This window comes from Cibotium barometz, chromosome 34, assembly GCF_041138505.1.
Source record: "Cibotium barometz isolate CiBa-2024 chromosome 34, ASM4113850v1, whole genome shotgun sequence".
In the NCBI taxonomy this organism is placed as follows: domain Eukaryota; kingdom Viridiplantae; phylum Streptophyta; class Polypodiopsida; order Cyatheales; family Cibotiaceae; genus Cibotium; species Cibotium barometz.
In genome coordinates, this window is record NC_141079.1 from 1,220,466 (window position 1) to 1,242,043 (window position 21,578).

A 21,578-nucleotide genomic window follows, 5' to 3' on the forward strand; every position below is an offset into this window, starting at 1 on the left:
AATTCTTTCGAGCCTTCAAGTTCTCTCTTATGGCTAGGATTTTTCTCCTCAGAGGGGGATTTATGGAGGATTTTGTTCTTCATTTAGAGTCAAATCAGTTGCATTGCCTATAATATAGTCTATAGGGCATCACCAATTGTGGCAACATGATCTCGCTCTAGTAGGGTTTCTGTTGAATGGTCTTCAAGCACTCACTCTTTTCGGTTAGGGTGGAGACCTTTTTGTCCCCATCCTTGTTCATTGTTGGTAGATTTAGCACCTACCAGATTAGGTCTAGTGTGATATTGATAAGGTCTTTCTTTGTTTCATTCTTAAAAGAGCTAATGGCCACACACTGCCTTTGGCACAATTTTTCCTTTAATAATTTGACTTAGAGTCGGCTAGTGGCATTTGTCTTTAGCTTTGATATTCGGGTTAAGGGTTACATCTTTATTCTATTGTTAGGCCTCGGTCAACAAGGTTGAGGCAGAATGCCAAAAATCAGGAGACCATTAATCACATATACTTAGTGGACCAAGAGATTCCTCTAGCAGTTGGGTGTAGCTATTATTAGGCCTTGGAGCCAAGAATTCTGACTCATTATTTGGTGGTACTACATGTGTTAAAAATTCATCAAATTCACATGTATCACGCAAGGAAAAAGAGAAGGTGGACCCACCTTCCATAAGTCCTGATATTTTCCTTTGTTGATGGAGATAGTGGCTTAGAACAAAGCCTTAAGAAGGATCAAGCATAGCCAAAGAAGTATCAAGCATACCTGGTAATAATCCATGTGTACGCAGGTCTACGAGAGAGTCATATATCTAGTGGGGTGGACAAGTGAAGATATGATGTGTATACATCCCATCCTTATACATGTATGGTAAACGGAATACAAGAGATAGAGCACACAAGTTTTGAGGAGGCACTTGGACATAAGCATCAGGAAGGTGCCATGTATAAAGAGTTGGCTACATTGGATGCAAATGAGATATGGTATTTGGTGCCTTTGCCTAAGGAGAAGAAGACAATTGGATTCAAGTGAGTCTACAAAGTAAAGCATAATTCATATGGATTTATGAGTAGATATAAGGCAAGATTGGTAGCCAAGGGATATGCACAGACCTATTCCATTGACTATGAGGAAACTTCTAGCCCAATTTCCCTAGTATGGCTATGAGAGTAGTCATTGCTATGGTTGCATATAAGGGATATTCTTCACCAAATAGATGTAAAGAATGCATTTATACATGGTGATTTACAAAGAGGAGGTCTACATGGTGCGCCACTAGAATATAAAGACCATGTATATCCAAAAAAATTTGTAGGTTATAGACAATTTTGTGTCCTACTCTAATGGGACTGATATTGACATGAAGTAAGCACATAGAGCATGGTCCAAACAAGATAGAAGAGTACTTGTCACTATTGGATTTTATATATTTATGATATAATTTTACTTAATGTGAAAATGACTGACATGGGCATTCTGTTAGTAGTTATCTATGTTGATGACTTGATTGTCACATAAGAAGGGAAAGTGAATGTTAGTATTCATCTATGTTGATGACTTGATTGTCTCATAATAAGCGGCAATAATGTTAACAATGTCATTGAGGTGAAGATTCTCTTTAAGATGACAGGGGAATTATGTTTGTAGTCATCTATGTTGATGACTTTATTATCATAAGAAGGGACATTAAATGTTAACATCCTTGAGGTGAAGCTGCTCCTTAAGAAGAAGTTTGATATGAAAGATTTGGGTGAGTTGTGATACTTCTTGGGTGTAGAGGGGATTATATCACGTGATGGGATTTGGATTTTGCAAAGGTAGTATGCTTTGGACATGCTATCCAAGTATGGGGGATGATATTGTAAGCCACAATATCAGTCCCATTAGAGTAGGACATAAATTTGGCTATAGATATAGGTGATATTTTGGAGGATCCTACTATGTACAGGTGTATTATAAGGAATTTGATTTACATGACTATTAATAGGCTAGATTTGAGCTCATGCTGTTGGATAGGACCCTGGTTTATTAGTGATTTGCATGAAATTAGAGCCCAAGAGGCTTAGATTACATTGCTTCAAGCCAAGGAATAGTTTACCAATTATGATTAGGAGTGGAATCCACTTTGAAAGTTGTGAACATTGAGCTCCATTAGGGTGGATTAGAGTGGAATAGTCAATTTTTTCATGTATTGTTTGAATTGGTAGCTTAGAAGCATGAAAATCCATCATAAAATAATAAAAATACTTAATTAATTACATAACTAACCATTAACTAGGATTCGGACCATTAGTTACACCCCATTATCAAATCCAAAAATCTCAAAAACCACAAAAGACTAGGCTAAACTAGCTCTCAAGTTGGGGACATGAGCCCATAGTCCCACGTAAAAAGATGTGTCTCTAGACACACAAGCCTATAGATGTGACCCTGGACACATGAACCATGAACTTGGACACATGAGCCATGATTCTGGACACGTGAGACTATAGAAAAAATCTTAGAGATGATATAAGTCTAGAGGTAGGTATATCTAACATTGTATCAACCAATTATTACTAGCTTAAAGACTTGTATACAAACATACCCACTTATGTCCTTGGAATATTTTCTCGTCATACATTCTGTTCTAGCTACAATGTTAGGTAGTTTGTTAATGGATTAACATGCTACCTCACAAGCATAAGAGAGAAGAAGAAGAGAGTGCATGCAAGGGTCGAATCTGATGATTAGCACTTGGCCAACCCTATTAGGGTTAACTCCCCAATGTGAGCCCTCTAGGGGCTCACTCTACACTCTCTTTGTGTCACCCAAAGAGAGATCCAAGCAAGCTAGGTAGGGGAAAGAGGGAAGGAGCTATGGAGACCTTAACCTCTACCTCATGCCAATAATATGCAAACAAGACAAGGCAGACAGCAATGAGAAGGGAGTGAAGGAGAGAAGGGAGAGCAACATCATTCCTATTCACATACACCAACAATCACAAGCAAACAAGCATCACAAGCAAGCCACCATAAGCTCAAGAGAGAGAGAGAGAGAGAGGGAGAGAAGGCAAGACTCAATCGAGACACATGGGATTGTCCCCTTTCATATTTCATAAAATTTCTTATATAGATGAGCTCATATTTTTACAATGTCCAGCCGCCCAATTACAAATGGGGGCCCAAAACTAGTCTTCCTAGTTTAACTAGCTCTATGTACATCAATTTCTTATGACCGGCATTACACAAGCCATAAGCTCTGTCATCCCATGTCTCATTTACATTGGCGCATAGCAAGGTTACAAAAGATGAATTACAAAGGAGGTATAGTAGTTGCATGAAAGGTCATGTTAACCAGAGTGGTTAACATACCCCCCTCCCGATTGCAGGTTCGTCCTCGAAACTGGTCCAAGAAGTATCTATAGTAGATAAAGTAAGGGCGGACAAATTCCCATCACGAGGTAGGAGCAGGAGGGGCATGATGGAAGACGTGGTAGCTCATCCAGAAGGTCGTCTCCATCATGTCTTCAAAAGTTTGGAGCCTCCAAGTAGGCATCCACATGACTCGTTTGTAGTAGCTGAAGAGACTAAACAGAGAACAACTCATGCTATGTATAGCACGGTCCACAATAGAATACGTATGCCTGTTTTACAAAAAACTGCACTGTCAAAATTTCTACACAAAATGACAAAAACACCTATACAGAACTTGCAAACAGAACTTGCAATGCAAAAACGGAGCCCGAAACGACCTCAGATGTAATTTTTGAGAATGCAATGCCCTACGGGCGATTCTGCAGAGTATAGGGACCTGCAAGCGCTCGTGAAAGCTCACCTCAATCGGAGAACGTGAGTCAAAAGGTGCTAGCGACGTAGCCCTAGGAGCCGATGCCTACTCTGATACCAATTGTTGGAATTAGGGTTGCACGAAAGCACATAAAGCTTGGAGAAGAAGAAGCAAGAATGCACACAACACACAGTGTATTAGATTGTGTGAATATACAAAGATAAGTTAGTCCTAGAAAGGATGGGCGTATATACAAACCGAGGGAAAAAACCTCCTAAAGAGGGAAAAAGTGCCCCGGCGGTCCTAAGTGTGTTCACACACATCACTGCCTATATATATGGCAACAGAATCAGTTTTCTTGGTTAGAGACTCACTTTTTCCTATAAATAGAAGCCTCCCCCTTTGTAAAATCTTAATAGTGTTTATGCACTGTTACTCTACTCCTCCCCAAAGCCAAAAACATTGAGTTCACTTGATAATTCAATTGTTTTTTTGACTAATTACTCTACAAAGAATTGGTGGCCACTCTTGATCTAAACAAGAGTAGAACCCCCTCAATCCCTAATGCCAAAGGAAAGCTCACAATACTCCATGTAAGTTAAAAATTCTACTTTTTTTTAATTCTAATCTATGGTTTTCTGATTTCTTTGCTTTTTAATGTGAATATGGATGTTATGCCTTGGTGAAAAGGTTTCCCCCTTCTCTTCATTAAGAATTCAGCCTTTCTTTATCCTAAAATGAGTACAAATAAATTTATTTAATCTTTCTTATTATTTACTCACTTGAAGTGAAAATTGAGGAGATTAGAGTGCTTTACTTCAACTTGGGATTAATTTTAAAGTAAATTTAGAATATAAAAATTGAGAAATGGTCAGCCATACAAAAGAGGTTATGGCAAAATTTTCTTAAATTTTGTGGAAATAAATTTTATCTTTATGTTATTATAAAAGAGTAATCCCCACCGTTTGTGCATTCTAAAAGAAATTCTTTTTATTTTAAAAGTGTTATTCCTATTTTATGCATAAATAGATGCATAAAAGGATTTTCTTTTATATAAAAGTGTTATTCTCATTGGATTTAATTTCTCTGCATGGAAAGATGCATAAAAGAAATTTTTTATTATAAAAGAGTTATTTTCATTAGATTTAAATTTTATGCATAAAAAGATGCATATTGGAATATTTTTTTTAAATCAAAATTAGAGTTCTCTTTAATTTTATGTTTAATTTTGATGAATATTTGATAAATGAATAAGTAAATACTCTAAGAGAGAAATTTCTATCGTTTCATATTCACTCGGATGGTAATGAGAAAAATCAAAAAATCTATCGAAGTCAGAATTTCAGATAAATGATTAATTTATTCCTCATTGGAATTCGTGATTAGTTTAGAAATCAGTTAAGTGAATATTCAATGAATGAAATTCAATAAAATAGCAATTGAAATATCACCCCGTTCGAGAAAGATAGTTCAGGAAGAACCTTATCAGACTCGAACCCAGAATCAGACTATGACCAAGACCAAACTCTTTCGTCAGTTTCAAGGAAAGACGATGTGACCAGTTCAAGAAAATACACTCAAATCACCTCCCAAATCTGAAACTAAGTTGAGACCCTTTGAATTGATCTGAGGATCAAGGTTACAGAATTCGAGGAATTCTGTTTGAAATTCAGTATTACGTGTATGAAGTTTTGGGGATACAGATTTAAGATATACTCATTGTATTCAAAAGAAAATCAAAACTGAAAACTTGCATAGAAACCCTATTTTCTTAAAGGACTATCTTACGCCAGAATGCTGGAGGGAGCATTTGGTATATGTGTTTTTCTAAGGGAAGTTCGGTTGCAACAGCTGGGGGCGGGGAGTGTTCAAAGGATAGCTCACGTGGCAAAGCCTGCCCAGGTCTTAACCAGCCTCGATACAGTTAAAATGATGCGCTTCCGGTACGATAGATGAGGGCTGACAAAGCGGTCCCTAAGTGAAGTGCCAGGACACCTAAGGAGGATCCTGGAGGGTTTTGACCAGGTGATGCTTGGGCTTGCGGTGCCGAGGACACCCATGTGTATGTCGATGAAGATATTGTATGATGGAGGACCAATGAATATTGTAATCTGTTGCTAACCAGCTAGTCTCAACGGAGAGTCCTGTAAGGTCCCTATCCCCACCACGCAACGAATTCAGGGGTGCTAGCAGCGAAAGTAGCACTTCTTGCGCGGGGTAGGGTCCCACACTCGGGGCCTCACCCACAGATATCCGGACAAGAGACTAATCCATCGGTTCTTCCAAAACCGAACCCGGAAAAACTTCCCTTGCTCGGAAAGCACGGACAATTCCTCTAGGATAACTTTTCTCTAACGTAGTCAAAAGCCTTAACTAACTAAATTGATCTAACCGACCCGTAAGTCCCATAGTCAGATCAGGGAAAAGATTATACTTGGATCATAGAGACCAACACTTTTTTCCTCATTGAGAGGCACAGCCATGGATTCTTTTCCATAGAACAATTTTTGTCTAGGATTTACTTCATCTATCGAACCAAAACGGAATTGAGTCTCAATTTAGGGATCCATCAGTCCAGCCTAACCCCATCCAGTCCCATGGGTTAGCCAACCGCCCAACCACTGTAGTGATCGGATCCAATTAAGAATTTAGTTAGGTTGTCCCGGGTACCAGGGAAAAGAGTTCCCAAGCCCCCTAGCCGGATATTCATGCAAACTTAAAACTAGTCACACCACTTACACACCCAATATGAAATTGCCTTTTTCACAGATTCAATAGTCTTTAAAACAATCATTTAATGAAACCATAGTGTCACTGATCATAATCCTCTAATTATCCAGTTGAATCCTTATTTCCAAACATTCCTTCATCGGTGTACCTATGGCATCATTGGCAACCAAAACGCTCACCCCCTGTCCACTCAAGGGCCTTTTCGATAGTTCCTAGCTCATAGTAACCAGCAAGTATTCACTTTAACAAAAATAGAGTCTCCATTGAAGATCAGCAAGATCAATCAAGAGATCCATATAAAAGAGCCATGGACTCATCCATTGAGGACCAGCAAGGTCAATCAACCAGATCCATGCCCGAATTTAGAAAACAACTCTTACTCCTTGTTCCAATATCTTCCCCGACGTATGTGTGGGTAGCTTCGCAGCGACCCAGCGCCCAAGCACCGTATGGTCAGCACCCTCTAGGATCCTTCGCAGGTCACCTAGCGCTTCACTCATAGGCCGCTTCCTTGGTCCCTCATCCACTATACCGGAAGCTCACCATTTAAATCAAACTGAGGCTAGTCAAGACCTCGGCCGACCTTGCTACGCGAGATGTCCTCCATTGACTCTCCGTCAACAGTTGCAACTTTAACAGATAGGTCTCCACGACCTCATTCACAAGACGGTCAAAATGCTTCCCCAGCATTCATGACATAAAACAGTCATTTAAAAACAGATTTCACATACAAATACAGTTCCAACAGTATTTTCATCTTTTCTCATCACTCCACATCCTTTCACATTAGTCCCCATCTTTCTCATCTTCCCACAATTCTTTTTCTTCATCGATCCCTATCACATCACATCATTCCCAAATCAAATCATATCCAATCGCATCATCCACACATCAATCCACATCATCCATACATCCATCCACATCATCCACATCAATCCACATCATCCATACATCCATCCACATCAATCCACATTATCCACACATCCATCCACATCTTTTATACATCCATCCACATCAATCCACACGTCAATCCACATCATCCATACATCCATCCACATCAATCCACATTACCCACACATCCATCCACATCTTCCATACATCCATCCACATCATTTCACATCATCCATACATCCATCCACATCCATCCACATCAATCCACATTATCCACACATCAATCCACATCATCCATACATCCATTCACGTCAATCCATATTATCCACACATCAACCCACATCATCCATACATCCATTCACACGTCAATCCACATTATCCACACATCCATCCACATCTTCCATACATCCATCCACATCAATCCACATTATCCATACATCCATCCACATCAATCCACATTATCCACACATCAATCCACATCATCCATACATCCATTCACGTCAATCCACATTATCCACACATCAACCCACATCATCCATACATCCATCCACATCATCCACATCAATCCACATTATCCACACATCCATTCACATCTTCCATACATCCCTTCATATCAATCCACATTATCCACACATCAACCCACATCCATACATCCAGTCACGTCATCCACATCAATCCACATCATCCATACATCCATCCACATCAATCCACATTCATTTCATAAGTATTCCCATTCTCATCTAATCACATCTTTTTCTATCTCATCACTTATTTCCTCATTTATCCTCATCATATCTCATCCACTTGCATCTACCCATACATCTCATCACTTCACATACATTAACATCATCTAATCAGTTTACATCGCATCTTATCACATCTATTTCACATCACATCTCATTCATTCACATCCCGATTCACATGCTAACACATTCATTCACGTGCTAACACATTCATTCACGTCCCTTATCGTTCATTCACATCCCGATTCACATCACATCACATCCATTCACATCCCTTATCATTCATTCACAACCCGATTCACATGCTAACACATTCATTCACATCCTAACACATTCATTCACATGCTAACACATTCATTCACATTCTATATCATTCATTTGCATCATGATTCACATGCTTGTTGGAATTAGGGTTGCAGGAATGCACACACAACTTCAAGAAGATAAGGAAGCTTGAGCACAACACAGTAGTGTATTATGAGTGCCAAAAATGAAAGATAACAAGCCCTAGAAGATAATGGGCGTATATACAATGCACGGGGGAAAAAACCTCCTAGTGAGGGAAAAAGTGCCCCGGCGGTCCTAAGTGTGTTCACACACATCACTACTATAATATGGTAACAAATCCCCCCTGGAGTGATGCGGTGAACAAGAGCTAGCACTCATGTATAGGGAAGTGTCTAGCTATGTGGACGAATCCACAAAAGGGAGTAAGCCCAAAGCTTTGCGAAAAGCTTCGAACTTCTCATGAGGCAGAGCCTTTGTGAAAAGGTCTGCAAGGTTATCCTGTGTTGGCACATAAGCCAAACTGATCTCTCCTGCAGAGAGTCTCTCCCTGACATAATGGTAGTGCACCTCAATGTGCTTCGTACGAGCATGGAACACTGGGTTCCGCGCAACTGCCAATGCGCTCTGACTGTCAGTGAAGATGGTGGTGACAGATGGCTGCCCAACACCCAAATCAGCCATAAGGCGTCTGAGCCACACACACTCAACCGTAGCTGTGAAAGCTGCCCTGTACTCAGCTTCACAACTAGAAGTGGCCACAGTAGGCTGCTTCTTGCTCAACCATGATATGCATGAGCTTCCAAGCATGAAGCAAAAACCACTCGTGGACACGCGTGTGTCATAACAACCAGCCCAGTCAGAATCTGAAAAAGCATGTAAATCTGGCGGCAATGATCCCCCCTTGGGATAAAACAACCCAAGATGCCGAGTACCACTCAAATAGCGAAAGATACGCTTCACTGCCTGCCAATGCTTAATGCCTGGGCTATGCATAAATCTGCTCACCTGTGAGACTGCAAACTGAATGTCTGGCCTCGTAATGCATATATAAATGAGGCAACCAACAGCTGTCTGATAGAGTGTGACATCAAAGTGATCTCCAGCATCATGAAGACTCAACTTCAAACCTGTCTCCATTGGAGTAGCAATAGGCTTGCAGTCTTCAAGGCCAAATCTCCGCAACAATGTTTCAATATACTTTGTCTGACACAAAGCAATACCTCCATCACACTGCTTAAATTGTATCCCCAAATAATGATGCAAATGCCCCAAATCTGACATCTCAAAAGAGGCATTCAAATCAGCCTTAAAATCAGCAATATGACTCTCATTTGGTCCTGTGAGCAGCATGTCATCGACATAGAGAGCAATGATTAGATGTACACCATCCACACGTTTAACATACAAAGTGCTTTCTGTTGGACTATTCTGAAACCCATGTGCAGTCAAATATGCATGTATTTTTTCATACCAAGCTCGTGGAGCTTGCTTTAAACCATATAAAGCCTTTTTTAACCTGCACACTTTGTTTTCCTGCCCTCTTTGAACAAAACCACGAGGCTGCGATACATACACCTCCTCATGCAAATCTCCATTTAAGAACGCAGTCTTTATGTCCAGCTGATGTACATTCCAACCATTATGAGCTGCTAATGCACAGATGCTACGAACAGTGGTCATACGACATGTGGGAGCAAAAGTCTCATCAAAATCAATGCCCTTCTCTTGAGCATAACCTTTTGCAACAAGCCTAGCCTTATGGCGATCCACTGTGCCATCAGGCTTACGCTTCAATTTGTATACCCACTTAGTGCCAATGGCCTTCTTGCCAGGGGGCAAGTTACATAAAGACCATGTACTATTCTTCATAATAGCATCGTATTCTGCTTGCATAGCAGCCATCCAATTTTCTGAACTTTGTGCCTCATCAAATGAAACAGGCTCACTTTCATCGCACATACTAGAAACAGCCAATGCATAACAATCTGACGCATAAGAGGCACCATGAGAGCCAGAACGAGTGCGACTAGACAAAGGGGCATCCAACTTGCTGTCACGCAAAGTCTGCACCAGCCATCTAGGCATGTTCCTAGAGCCCTCAATGTCTTGTCTCTCATCCTCAAGTGCATCATGCACATCTGCATCAGATATAGGCTGATCTGTGCCATCATTTAAAACCTGCATAGGCTGAAAAACTGCCTCATGAGGTATTGCACTTGACTGTGCACCACTGAAAAGAGGCAACAATGTATCATAGACATCACGTGAGCTGATATCTGTCTCCTTAGTACATGAAACCAAGGGCTGAACTGCATCTTCCACAAATACAACATCACGGCTAACCAAAATGCGCTTTGTCTGTGGATGATACAAACGATAGCCTTTGCTCTCAGCACTATATCCAACAAAAATACATTTGACAGCTTTGTCATCCAATTTTCTGCGATGTTGCACAGGCACTAATGCATATGCCAGGCAACCAAAAACACGTAAATGGCCAACAGATGGCTTGCGGCTATGCCAAGCCTCATATGGAGTGACAACCTGTAATGCTTTGGTGGGACACCTGTTTAGTACATAAGTGGCACACATGACAGCCTCAAGCCAAAAACCATGTGGTAGACTTTGACTCTTAACCATACATCTTGCCATTTCCATGAGAGACCTGTTTTTTCTCTCAGCCACACCATTTTGCTGTGGTGTATACGGCACTGTACATTGGTGTTTTATCCCACGCTCAGCCAGAAATGCATTAAATTCTGAAGACATATACTCCCCCCCTCGATCTGAACGGAGGGTGCCCATCTTACTTTCTGACACATTTTCAGCCATAACCAAAAACTGTTTGAAGCACAAAAACACTTCGGACTTTGCCTTCAAAGGATATACCCATGCATGCCTGGTAAAATCATCAATGAAAGTCACGAAGTAAAGGTAGTTTCCAAATGATGGAGTTTGCATGGGACCACAAACATCACTGTGAACAAGCTGCAATCTGCGTTCAGCTCTCACTGATCCATCTTTGGGAAAGGAAGCACGCTGCATTTTACCCAATATGCAGCCCTCACAAACATGCTTGACAGGTGCCTCAAGCTTAGGCAAAGAAGACACCATTTCAGATTTCTGCAGGCGCAACAAACTTGCGAAATTCAGATGACCAAAACGTGCATGCCACAGTTTTGCATTTGAAATAGCCTGCGTATCCATAATAGCACATGCTGAATCCTCTACACATTTGCCATCCATATTGAGCTTATACAGCCCTCGACATAGTGAACCAGATGCTACAATGATGTCACCACAAGAGAGATCATGAACAGTACATCTGTCATCCACAAATTTTACAACCAAACCTGTTTTGGCAAATGCGGATACTGACAGCAGATTCTTTTTGATCCCTGGCACATACAATGCATCAAAAAGTGTAAAGGTGTTGCAATTTGCAACATTCAGCACAATCTGTCCAACTCCTTTAACGGGATAAGAGGAGTTATTGGCACAAGTGACAGTATTCCCTGTGGGAGCAGACTCAAGGAAAGTGAATAAACTGCGCTGCGAGGTGATATGCTTAGTGGCACCACTGTCAAAGTACCATACATCTGAATCTACTGCAGACATACATGTGTCATGCAAAGATGGGTCATAACTGCACTGCGCATTGAATGCCCATTCTGTATCTTGAACAACATTAGCAGATTCATTGTTAGAAGGAGAGGCATCTGCAACAGCCATACCAGCCTCTTTCTTCTTAGCCTCTTTCGCAGCCAGCTTAGGACACGCTTTGATGACATGATCATTTCCCTTACAGTACTTGCAAAATGTCTTCTGTTTGTCACCCTTCTTCTCATCTTTGTCTTCCTTCTTTGGTTGCGCAGCATTTGCAGATTTCTGCTTACTAGAAGAAAAGCCAGCTTTACCTTTCCCGCTTCTCTGACTAGCAACGAAAGCTTGATCTGCGACACGCATAATATTCCTGTTTTGCCTTGACTGGTCTTCTTGCAGCAAAACAGAAACTAACTCCTCAAATGATAAGGCATTGGGATTGCCCTTCATCATCAAGCGAAGAGTGGAAGCAAAACCCTGATAAGAATCTGGTAGACCATTCAAAACAGTCTGCACAAGTGAACTGTCTGACAGGATTTCATCTGCAGAAATGAGCTGCTCTTTGAAATCCTTGATCTTTGTCAAAAAGCTATCCATAGAATCACCTTCGTTCATATGCTCACTCTCCAACTGTTTTCGGAGGTAAGCAACACGAGCCTCATTTCTTGCCTGATACAATGTGGCAAGTACATCCCAAGCATCCTTAGAAGTCCTGCAGGAGCGAATATGTGGGATAATGGTACGTTTGACAGACAGCGCAATCAAGGCATGAGCCTGCGCATCTCTACCATCCCAACGAATCTGCTCTGCTGAAAGTGGTGGTTCTCGAATAGCTGCTACAGCACTTGTGCCTGCACCATCATCAACAGTACCTGTTTCTGATGTGTTTGCAGCATTCCCAGCCACAATAGGACGTGCATCAATACCCTGCATAATGTTCCATAACCCCTTTGCTACCAATACATGTCGCATCATATATGCCCACAATGGATAGTTGGTGCCATCCAACTTATCCTCAGCAGCCAACATGCGGAATACCTCATTGTTGTCAGCCATGGCCAATGACTGTACTACTAGATGTAAATGCTGTCTGTAAGAGGTAAACCTGTATAAAATCGACCTGTGCTATGTAGCACAGCCCAAAACAGACGAATGGGCACCTGTCCTGCAGATTTTAATCTTGACAGAAAATCTGCACAGTAGGACGATTTTGCCTGCGCAGTACTTGGAATGCAAAAACGGAGGGCGAAATGACTTCAGATCAAAATTCTGAAACGAACGAGGCCTATGGGCTATCCCACGGCATATACTAACCTGCAGACGCTCGTGAAACCTCGTCGCAATCGGAGGAGATGACGCGGCAGGTGCCGGTGATGCTGCCCGGGAGGAGGAAGCCTGCTCTGATACCAATTGTTGGAATTAGGGTTGCAGGAATGCACACACAACTTCAAGAAGATAAGGAAGCTTGAGCACAACACAGTAGTGTATTATGAGTGCCAAAAATGAAAGATAACAAGCCCTAGAAGATAATGGGCGTATATACAATGCACGGGGGAAAAAACCTCCTAGTGAGGGAAAAAGTGCCCCGGCGGTCCTAAGTGTGTTCACACACATCACTACTATAATATGGTAACAATGCTATCACATTCATTCACATCCTATATCATTCATTCACATCCCGATTTACATGCTAATACATTCATTCACATCCTATATCATTCATTTACATCTTGATTCACACGACATCACATCTTATCTATTCATTCACATTTATCTGATTCACATCACATCTCATCACATCTATTTACCTCTCATTCTCATTACTTCTATTCTCATCACATCCATTCTCTATTTATTCTCATCTATCTGATTCATATCACATATCATCACATCTATTTACCTCTCATTCTCATTACTTCTATTCTCATCACATCCATTCTCTATTCATTCTCATCTATCTAATTCACATCCCATCTCATCACATCTATTTACCTCTCATTCTTATCACTTCTATTCTCATCACATCCATCCATCCATTCATTCCCATCTATCTGATTCACATCCCATCTCATCACATCTATTTACCTCTCATTCTCATCACATCCATTCTCTATTCATTCTCATCTATCTGATTCATATCACATATCATCACATCTATTTACCTCTCATTCTCATTACTTCTATTCTCATCACATCCATTCTCTATTCATTCTCATCTATCTGATTCATATCACATATCATCACATCTATTTACCTCTCATTCTCAATACTTCTATTCTCATCACATCCATTCTCTATTCATTCTCATCTATCTGATTCATGTCACATATCATCACATCTATTTATAGAATGTAAGAGAATTCTTATTTTTGATATAAAGATTCTTTACGCATCTATTTATGCATAAGAATAACTTCAGTGGAAAATAATACTTTTATAAAAATCTGTTTATACATCTATTTATGCATAAATTCAATTTTAAGGAGAATAACACTGTCGAAATAAAAAGAAATCTTTTATGCATCTTTCTATGCATAAATTCAATTTTAATGAGAATAACTCTTTGGAAATAAAAATTAATTTCTTTATGCTTCTTTCTATGCATAAAATCAAAATTGATGAGAACAACTCTTTTGAAATAAAAAATAATTTCTTTTGCTTCTTTCTATGCATAAAATCAAAATCGATGAGAACAACTCTTTTGAAATAAAAAATAATTTCTTTTGCTTCTTTCTATGCATAAAATCAAAATCGATGAGAACAACTCTTTTGAAATAAAAATTAATTTCTTTATGCTTCTTTCTATGCATAAAATCAAAATTGATGAGAACAAACTCTTTTGAAATAAAAATTAATTTCTTTATGCATCTTTCTATGCATACAATCAAAATTGATGAGAACAACTCTTTTGAAATAAAAATTAATTTCTTTATGCATCTTTCTATGCATACAATCAAAATTGATGAGAACAACTCTTTTGAAATAAAAATTAATTTCTTTATGCATACAATCAAAATTGATGAGAACAACTCTTTTGAAATAAAAATTAATTTCTTTATGCATCTTTCTATGCATAAAATCAAAATTGATGAGAACAACTCTTTTGAAATAAAAATTAATTTATTTATGCATCTTTCTATGCATAGAATTTAATTTTAATGGAAATAACACTTTTATAATAAAAATATCCCTATCTACTATGCATTTTTCTTTTGACACTCAGTATGGGGGAATTTTCCTCATGAAGGAGGCGCCTATTTCACATGCTTGAATGAGTTTTAAACTCCCAAATAATGATATTCTTCCATTTATCTCCCCCCTACATTTGGATGAATCTAATTGGTCCATAGGAACCTTAATTCAAAAATTTCAGAAAATCTAGACCCTTAGGCTAAGGTCCTTTTTACCTGATTTCAATTTATTCCAATTGCACATTGGAAATTTCTCTTTGAATGTCTATTTCAAGGGAAACCATTCTAGACACTAGGAGAATTTTTATATCCAAAAATATCTCAATTTCAAATTACCTCCCTCTAGAAATTTTCTCTCTCTAGGCCAAACAGGGTAAAACAGGATCTTTCTTTTATTTTGGAGAGGGAAATAATTATAATATCAAAAGGGGAGGTTCTTACACCTGCACACCTCAAGCCGGCGGAGGGAGGAATCTTACATCCTACCCCACTTAAAAAATGCGAGATGTCCTCATCTCGCAAAATTAGAGGAGAACTCTTTTCCTTAAGATCTAACTGATTCTAGGGTTCCTTATAGTTTGGTGACAGAGAGAGAGAGCATGGCATGCTGACACTTATACCTACAGTGGTTGTTCAGTCTACCTGCAGCAGCAGCAGCAGCAGGCAGCCAGTCCAACAGCCACTTAACTCCTTCCCTTCTGCAACCTGTCAGAAGCCTGTAGAGCCTGCTGTCCTTGCAAAGGAGAACCATCCCACAAGTGCTCCTCTTTCCAGCAGCCGCAACAGAATCCTGGGATAAAGATCCCTTATATAAAACTCATCATCAGATAATAATTCACTCAGATCATAACATTCAATCCTTATCACAATAATGGTCCATTAGATCAAATTTTCTATCTGAACAATCCTTCATGGAAATTTTCAATTATACAGATTTTTATTTTGACATCCCTTAACTTGATCCACTGGGTCAAGTGTTAACAGCAGTAATCTGCCAGCACAATCCACTAATCTCAAAGTGATTTGCTGAAGTCATTAACGTCATTCCAGCTATACGAACATCATCACAGGGACTCGTCCCATTCATCCTCATTGTGGTTTTGCTTAGTTTATTACATTTCAACCAAAATTCAAGAATCTTCATTTTTCAATCAGAATCCAAATCAAGTCATCAGTTCTTAACCATAATTTAAAATCATATCAACCACATTCGAATTCATCGTCTGGATAGCATTAATGCTTATAATTTCAAGTCTTAGATTTACTCGTATATAGTGCCAGTATAAAGAGCTGCAGTTATACCCTCAGTATATACGGGTAGCCACGGTCCTTGGAACTATAAGGTAAATACCATTGACATGTCTAGGCCTCAAGCAAGTCAAGGATTCCATACAATTGCGGTACTTCCATCTGAAGACCCAATTACCAATTTACCAATTTCAGTTTGAATATCAAATTGTATGAATTTTATCACACAATTCAACCTTTTACTGCTTCTTCATAAATTTTTGACATTTTTGGCTTCTCGGTTAATCCACATTAGCCAATTCGCTCTGACACCAGCTGTGAGGTCCCTATCCCCACCGCTCAACGAATTCAGGGGTGCTAGCAGCGGAAGTAGCACTTCTTGCACGGGGCAGGGTCCCACACTCAGGGCCTCGCCCCACGGATATCCGGACAAGAGACTAATCCATCGGTTCTTCCAAAATCGAACCCAGAAAAACTTCCCTTGCCCGGAAAGCATGGGTGATTCCTCCAAGATAACTTTTCTCTAACGTAGTCAAAAGCCTTAATTAAATGAACTGATCTGACCAAACCTGTAAGTCCCATAGTCAGATCAGGGAAAAGATTGTACTTGGATCATAGAGACCAATGCTTTTTTTCTCATTGAGAGGCACAACCGTTGATTCTTTTCCATAGAACAATTTTTGTCCGGGATTTGCTTCATCTATCGAACCAGAACAGAATTGAGTCTCAATTTAGGGATCCATCAGTCCAGCCTAACCCCATCCAGTCCCATGGGTTAGCCAACTGCCCAACCACTGTAGTGATCGGATACAATTAAGAATTTGGTTAGGTTATCCCGGGTACCAGGGAAAAGAGTTTCTAGGCCCCCTAGCCAGATATTCATGCAAACTTAAAACTAGTCACACCACTTACACACCCAATATGAATTTGCCTTTTTCACAGATTCAACAGTCTTTAAAACAATCATTTAATGAAACCACAATGCCACTGATCATAATCCTCTAATTATCCAATTGAATCCTTATTTCCAAACATTCCTTCCATGGTGTACCTATGGCATCATTGGCAACCTGTACCGAAAGCTCACCATTTAAATCAAACCGAGGCTGGTCAAGACCTCGGCTGACCTTGCTATGCGAGACGACCTCCGTTGACTCTCCGTTCATCAGCAGTTGCAACTTTAACAGATAGGTCTCCACGACCTCATTCACAAGACGGTCAAAATGCTTCCCCAGCATTCTTGACATAAAACAGTCATTTAAAAATAGATTTCACATACAAATACAGTTCCAACAATATTTCCATCTTTTCTCATCACTCCACATCCTCTCACATTAGTCTCCATCTTTTCTTATCTTCCCATAATTTTTTTTCTTCATCGATCCCTATCACATCACATTATTCCCACATCAAATCATATCAAATCCCATCATCCACACATCAATCCACATCATTTATACATCCATCCACATCATCCACATCATCCATACATCCATCCACATCAATCCACATTATCCACACATCCATCCACATCTTCCATACATCCATCCACATCAATCCACACGTCCATCTATGTGATTCGCATCCCATCTCATCATAGCTATTTACCTCTCATTCTCATTACTTCTATTCTCATCACATCCATTCTCTATTCAATCTCATCTATCTGATTCATATCACATTTTATCACATCCATTCTCTATTCAATCTCATCTATCTGATTCAATCTCATTCTCATTACTTCTATTCTCATCACATCCATTCTCTATTCAATCTCATCTATCTGATTCATATCACATATCATCACATCTATTTACCTCTCATTCTCATTACTTCTATTCTCATCACATCCATTCTCTATTCATTCTCATCTATGTGATTCATATCACATATCATCACATATATTCACATCTCATTCTCATTACTTCTATTCTCATCACATCCATTCTCTATTCATTCTCATCTATCTGATTCATGTCACATATCATCACATCTATTTATAGAATGTAAGAGAATTCTTATTTTTGATATAAAGATTCGTTACGCATCTATTTATGCATAAGAACAACTTCAATGGAAAATAATACTTTTATAAAAATTCGTTTATGCATAAATTCAATTTTAAGGAGAATAACACTTTCGAAATAAAAATAAACATTTTATACATATTTCTATGCATAAATTAAATTTTAATGAGAATAACTCTTTTGAAATAAAAATAAATTTCCTTATGCATCTTTCTATGGATAAAATCAAAATTGATGAGAACAACTGTTTTGAAATAAAAATTAATTTCTTTATGCATCTTTCTATGCATAAAATCAACATTGATGAGAACAACTCTTTTGAAATAAAAATTAATTTCTTTATGCATCTTTCTATGCATACAATCAAAATTGATGAGAACAACTCTTTTGAAATAAAATTAATTTCTTTATGCATCTTTCTATGCATAAAATCAAAATTGAAGAGAACAACTCTTTTGAAATAAAAATAATTTCTTTATACATCTTTCTATGCATAGAATTTAATTTTAATGGAAATAACACTTTTATAATAAAAATATCCCTACTATGCATTTTTCTTTGCCTAGAATGAAAATAACACTTTTAGAATACACAAACGGTGGGGATTACTCTTTTTGAATAATAAAAAGATAAAACTTACTTCACCAAATTTAAGAAAATTTTGCCATAACCTCCTTTGTATGGCTGACCATTTTTAATTTTTTCACTCTAAATTTTTTTAGAAATTATCCAAGATGATTTAAATCATTCTAATCTAATCAATTTCCACTTTATTAAGAGTAAACATTTATGAAAAGTTTAGTCAATTTGATTACACATCTAGGATAAAGAAAGGCGGAATTCAATAATGAAGAGAAGGGGGAAAGCCTTTCCAGCAAGGCATAACATCCATTTTCATTTTAAAGAAAGCAAAAATCAGAAAACCATAAAATAGAATAAGAAAAAGTAGAATTTCTAACTTACTAGGAGTTTTGTGAGCTTTCCTTTGGCTTGATGGTTTGAGGGATCTACTCTTGTTTGCAACAAGAATGGCCACTAAATCTTTTGAAGAGGAAATGGTCAAAAACAAATGAATTCACTTTTTTGTGCTGTGGAGGAGTAGAGTAACAGTGCATAAAATACTATTAACCATTTACAAAGAGGGAGGCTTCATTTATAGGAAAACGTGAGCCTCTAACCAAGCAAACTGATTCTAGAATTTTTGAGATAAGTTTGGTCAATTTTTGACCATTTCTAGGTCAGTTTAGCTTACTTTTTGGATCTAGTTGAAGCAGGAGAGAGGAGAGATGAAAATATCTCATTATTTGTGAGTTTAAAACTCAAGCACACGTCAAATTGGTGCTTCCTTCATGAGGGGACTTCCCCACACTAAGGTGTCAAAAATGCATCATCTCTTCTAAATATCTCTTCTTTTCTAACTAATAACCTTGTCCTTAGTCAACTCTTCATCTTATGTGAGCATTTACTGATTTTTGGGAGATTTTCTTTTATTCTTCCATTTATCTCCTCCCTACATTTGTATTAATCTAATTGGTCCATAGGAACCTTAATTCAAAAATTTAAGAAAATCTAGACCCTTAGGCTAAGGTTCTTTTTACCTGATTTCAATTTATTCCAATTGCACATTGGAAATTTCTCTTTGAATATCTGTTTTAGGGGAAACCATTTTAGACACTAGCAATATTTTTATATTAAAACATATCTCAATTTTGAATTACCTCCCTCTAGACATTTTCTCTCTATAGGCCAAAACATGGTAAAATAGGATCTTTCTCTTATTTCAGAGAGGGGAATAATTATAAGATCAGAAGGGGAGGTTCTTACACCTGCACGCCTCAAAAGCCGGCGGAGGGAGGAATCTTACATCCTACCCCACTTAAAAAACGCGAGATGTCCTCATCTCGCAAAATTAGAGGAGAACTCTTTTCCTTAAGATCCAACTGATTCTGGGGTTCCTTATAGTCTGGTGAACCCAACAGAATCCTGGGATAAAGATCCCTTATATAAAACTCATCATCAGATAATAATTTACTCAGATCGTAACATTCAATCCTTATCACAATAATGGTCCATTAGACCAAAATTTATATCTGAACAGTCCTTCATGGAAATTTTCAATTATACAGATTTTTAATTTGACATCCCTTAACTTGATCCACTGGGTCAAGTGTTAACAGCAGCAATCTGCCAGCACAATCCACTAATCTCATAGTGATTTGCTGAAGCCATGAACGTCATTCCAACTACGAACATCATCACAGGGACTCATTCCATTCATCCTCATTGTGGTTTTGCTTAGTTTATTACATTTCAACCAAAATTCAAGAGTCTTCATTTTCCAATCAAAATCCAAATCAACTTATCAGTTCTCAACCAAAATTTAAAATCATATCAACCACATTCGAATTCATTGTCTGGATAGTATTAATGCTTATAATTTCAAGTCTTAGATTTACTTGTATATACTGCTAGAAAGAGCTGCAGTTATACCCTCGGTATATACGAGTAGTCATGGTCCTTGGAACTATAAGGTAAATACCATCATGTCTAGGCCTCAAGCAAGTCAAGGATTCCATACAATTGCGGTACTTCCATCTGAAGACCCAATTACCAATTTACGAATTTCAATTTGAATATCAAATTGTATGAATTTTATCACACAATTACAACCTTTTACTGCTTCTTCATAAATTTTTGACATTTTTGGCTTCTCGGTTAATCCTCATTAGCCAATTCGCTCTGATACCAGCTATTAGGTCCCTATCCCCACCGTGCAACGAATTCAGGGGTGCTAGCAGCAGAAGTAGCACCTTTTGTGTGGAGCAGGGTCCCACACTCAGGGCCTTGCCCACAGATATCCGGACAAGAGACTAATCCATCGGTCCTTCCAAAACATAACCCGGAAAAACTTCCATTGCCCGGAAAGCACGGGCGATTCCTCTAAGATAACTTTTCTCTAGCATAGTCAAAAGCCTTAATTAACTGAATTGATCTGACCAAACCTATAAGTCCCATAGTCAGATCAGGGAAAAGATTATACTTGGATCATAGAGACCAACGCTTTTTTCCTCATTGAGAGGCACAGCCGTTGATTCTT